The following is a 4,925-nucleotide window of genomic DNA, read 5'->3' as shown; positions in this document are numbered from 1 at the left end:
CCCCTGAAGAATATCATGAAGTCGATGGAGGAGTGCCAGCGTTGTTGGGGTCGGTTGTTGAAGTAGGGCCTGCCGCAGTGTCGTCCAAGTCTTCATTTTCATCAGTCTCGCGCGATGAATAATAGGAGTTGGCCACCAAGTGAGGAACTTTGACCTTCTTGAATTTATTCGAAGGTGGCTGAGACCAGTCAAAATCTTGCTTGAAGCCCATCTGCTTAAGATCTTCTTCACCGTAGATATGAGACAAAACAGCCCAGGTGCGATCAAATACTTCATGCAGATAGTAATGGTTCTTCTTCACAGAATTCTGCGTGATTTTCATGTTCTGGAGAATTGAACCAAGCTGCCGTTTGACCCATTTGTGGTTGTGATCGACCTTTTGGTGAATACTGAGGAGAAGCTCATGATCAGTCAGCACCCTTGGAGCAGTGGCTTGAGGATTTGGCTTTGAAGCATTAGTGGCAGAGTCATCATTAGTGGAGTAGGATGCAACTTTGTGAAACTGGCCATCCAATGGATGAGTGCCTTCATCAATAATAGTAGCCTTGCCCTTCTCATCAGATGAGGAAATAGGTCGCTTGAAGACTTCAATTGGGGGCAAGTAGCTGATGTAATTTTGCAAATCAGCCTTGTAATGAATTGAAGACCTTGATCTGATGAACCTCATGATCCAGGGAGCGTAAGGCTTCAATTCAAATGGTGAAAGAGCAACATTTGCCCTAGTTCTCATGAAGAAATCATGGTAGTTGATAGGAACTCCATGGATGATGTTCAATAGCAGATTCTTCATGATGCCAACGACCTCTTCTTCATTAGATTCGTGGCCCTTGATTGAACTGAGGGTTTTGGTCAAAATCCTATAAATTATCCTTGGACATAGAGCAATTCCTTCACGAGGAATTTGGTTCGTGGGGCTTCGCCCGGCTTCAGAGGCTTCATCAATACTTGCATGAAATGATCAGATAGCTCAGGTTCATGGTAGATGAGTCTTGCACCTTCATGGGGAGGACTGATTGGTAGGGCATGAAGTAATTGAGAGGCCGGTGCTTTGAAATAAGTGTTCTCAGTCCTTTAGTCCAGCACCCATGAATTCACATCTTCAGCGTTGCTTGTGATGTGCAACATAGCGTAGAACTGAAGAATTAGCTCTTCATTCCAGTCACAGATGTCGATGAGCAGCCCAGCGTCATGAAGAACACTAAGGACTGGGGTGAAGCAGGGCAGTGACTCCATATCCACATGAGGAATATTCTCATGGTCAAAAATCTTGTATTTATCAAATAGCAGTGAAGAATAGAAGTTCATCTGACTTGCTGCCCAGAAGCGCTTGCGTCGAAGACGAGCAGAGTCATAGGGGTTGTAGTCAGTGAAGAAAATGTGCTCATTGAAGAACTCAACAACTTTGAACTTCTGTTTCTTAGAGAAGGGATTCTTTGGCTTGGGATGATGAGTGTCAGTCAAAGTCTTCACAGCCTCTGGAATCACAATCTCCGGAGCTGCAGGCTAAGGAATTTCAGTTGCAATGTCATCAGTAGCAACCTGGGTCTCCATTTCTTCAGCAACATTTACATCAGCGCTAGAGGCTGGAACTTCTTCAGGGATGGTAAGAAGAGAAGCTTGAGGTTCTTTAGAGACCGTGTGAATTTCTTCGGTCTGAACTAGGGACTGAGATATTTGTTGTAGGGGAGTGAATAGTGGTGAATTGGGGTGATGACTTTCCCAGTAGTCATCATTCAGAATAAGAGCTGAGCACCCAATATCCACGTCTTCATATTCTTCATCAATTTCCTCAAAGCCTCCCTCTTCAGCTGTAAACAGAGGCATGGGCGGTGATACCAATGGAGTTGAAGTCCACTTCAATTTCTTCATCCAACTGCTCTGTCGAAGCAGCAGAAGTATCTTCTTCATCTGATTCATTTGGAATTTCATAATCCTCGCGAAAGGGAACAATCTCCTTTGATGGCATGCTTGAAACAGGAATAGCATTGATAGGATTGTCATAATAGCTTGTCAAAGTCTTCGCCTTCTTGGGAGCAGAAGACTCTAAGGAAGCAGATGCTTTCCTTTTCTTCATAGCTGATTGCTCCGCAGATTTGGTTTTCTTTGCTTCTGATGCAGAAGGAAGGATGGGACTCGGTGTTGGTGCAGCAGGAGCAGAGGAAATTGGTGTAGTTTCCTCAGGCACAACTGATGCAGTTACCCTTGCTTGTTCAGTGTCTTCATGCGTAGCAGCAGATGCTTCAGCTGGCCTGGCTTGATCTTCAGGCGCAACACTAGTTGTCGTGGAATTGTCATGACAGATGTCCTAGTGTGAGGACTTAGTCATGAGGCCAACGCAGCTATGTGTTAGCTCGAGAGGGGTTGATCGGAATCGAGAGACGCAACACAAGACAAAGGTTTAGACAGCTTTGGGCCCCGGGAAACATCATCCGATAACAACCCTACATGTTGTTTGTGGCTAGGTTTCATTATCATCACGAGGGAGTCTCCATAACTCCGGCTCTCCTAGTCGTGTCTAGACTTAACGATTATTCAAGATGTCCCTCTTGGGGTGCCCTACCCCTTGTTATATAAGCTGAAGGGGCGGGTTACATGTAGAGTCTAACTCATACTTAAGACTTAACTATTCTGACTTCTCTTCGCGGGCTTCTCTCCATGGGCTTCTTAACATCTTAGGCTTCTTAACTGTCTGGCTTAAACATTCTGCCGGCTTACAGTAAATAATCTGGCGGCTTACAATCTACCAGCTTAACATCTAGCTTAAACAATCTGCCGGCTTACAATCTATCAGCTTAACATCTGGCTTAAATAATCCGCCGGCTTACCAATGAAATACCAAGTCCCAGCCGACTCATACCTCCGACCGGGTCATACCGCGGGGTATATCCCCGACATTAGCCCCTAGTTTAATTTGGGTTTATCCATGTTAAACTGATCCTGTAAACAAAACGCAAGAACAATTTTAACAGGTTATGCTCCGGGTTAAATATCTTTGTAAGCCGACACCTGATCATCCTTAACTCCTTGTTATTTCCTTCTTCGAAAATCCGGGTCAATAAGTCAACTTCATAATCAATTTGCTGACGTTGGTTTCTCACAGAGAAAAACTGTAAAGAATACTTCATTTGACTCAGCTCCCAATGCTTAAAAATATTGGTCTTGAAATACTCATGTAATCTTCAACCGGCTTAAAGATGAAAAAACTTGCCGGGTTATAAATAGATGATGCCGAGTCATAATTGTTGCCGACGCTGGGTCAAAACTGAGAATTTTGAAGATTTCTCTCCCTCATATCCATATCACCTGTATCCCCCAAGTCTTGAGCAGGACAAAGTGATGACTTAAGACTTGCTTAAATATAAATATTACCACTTTGAAGAGATCCATGTTGTTCATCTCAGTCACTAGTCAAAACTGAATATTCCACATATGTAGCCCCCAAGTGCCGGATTGTCATGCTTGCAGCAGCCTGGGACTTATAATTGCCTTTATGCTCATAAAAACTTCAACCAGTGTAGCCCCCAAGGGCCGGGTCATTATGCAATAATGAGCAGGGACTTTATAAATACGATCATGTAGATTTGAACAACAACGTGTAGCCCCCAAGGGCCGGCTCAGTAAGATAAGATTGAGCTGGGACTTTATATATATATTTCCTTGAAAAGAATATCATATGTTTTAATCCTCTCCATGGGGCTCGAACCCAAGTCCATAAGGTCAAGAGCTTTGTACTCTTCCAACTGAGTAGTGGACCTTTCAATATAATAGATTTAAAACTTGTGTACCTTGAATTGTTGACTGGAGCAATTGGTAGCCCCCAAGGGCTGACTCAGTATGATGTGATGAGTCGGGTCTTCAATAAGGCCAGTAAAAATGACTTTGCATTAGCCCCCAAGTGTCATGGTGCATGCTTGCAGCGACATGAGACTTGCATATTTGATGTAATCTCAACTTGAATAATGTAGCCCCCAAGTGCCGGGTCGTAAGCCTGCGGCGACTCAGGACTATTCCTTCCATTGTAGAATAAATCATATCCATTGATAAAATAATAGCCATTGCGCTAAAGCGACTTTGAAAACGTCAATCATAATACTGGTTATTGATAACCATAAAAATCCGGCCATGTTGGCTATTAAAGATTTGAATAATATAATCTGGTTTGAAAAATGGTTCCTGTGATATTTGATCACACTGTTGGTTTACCAAGCCAGTGTAGTAATGCCAATAACCCAAGACTTTGGACACTGGTAATTATTAGAGATTGCCGGCTTATGAATAAAGCCGGACCGGGTTAATAAACACCAGTTAATGTCATATATGACTCAGAAGGCATTATAAGCCTTATTGTTTTTCAACCATGTATTACTATGTCACAAAAGAAAAAAATCTCAAAAATACATTCAAATCAAAACAGCAGAAAAAAATCCGAGGCTTTCATAGGCCGCCAAGCCAAAATATCTTCTTCAATGAAACTAGCATTAGCCACTGGAAGGTACGCGCTTCCGTGAGCCGGCCCTCATTGACCCAATCGACATTTTAACCCAGATAAGTTCGGTTCTTATTTAAAGATAGACTTATCAGGAGTACGCGGGGTTAGAGCAGCGTCGTGCATCACATGCTGATTTATCCAAGTTTCAAGGAAGGCGGCTTTACAGCCTAAGCTTCTCCTTGCTATCCGTAAACCGTGCCCTCTCATGACAAACCGGTGTTTTAACCTTAACGAGTTCAGGGTCTTGTTTAAAAGATTGACTGTTAAGAGTTCAGCGGGTCAATCAGGATTACCTGATGGAGAAGCATCTGGCATACAGGCAGGATAACCCAGGATTTTAGGTGAATACACCTGGCTTCCAAGCCTGGCTTTTATAGCCTATCACAAGGTTATGAACTCTTTGTTCTTTAGAACAAAAGAGCCCCCAAGCAATATT

Source organism: Triticum urartu, chromosome 1 (assembly GCF_003073215.2).
Source record: "Triticum urartu cultivar G1812 chromosome 1, Tu2.1, whole genome shotgun sequence".
Taxonomy (NCBI): domain Eukaryota; kingdom Viridiplantae; phylum Streptophyta; class Magnoliopsida; order Poales; family Poaceae; genus Triticum; species Triticum urartu.
Note: the sequence above shows the minus strand (reverse complement) of the source record.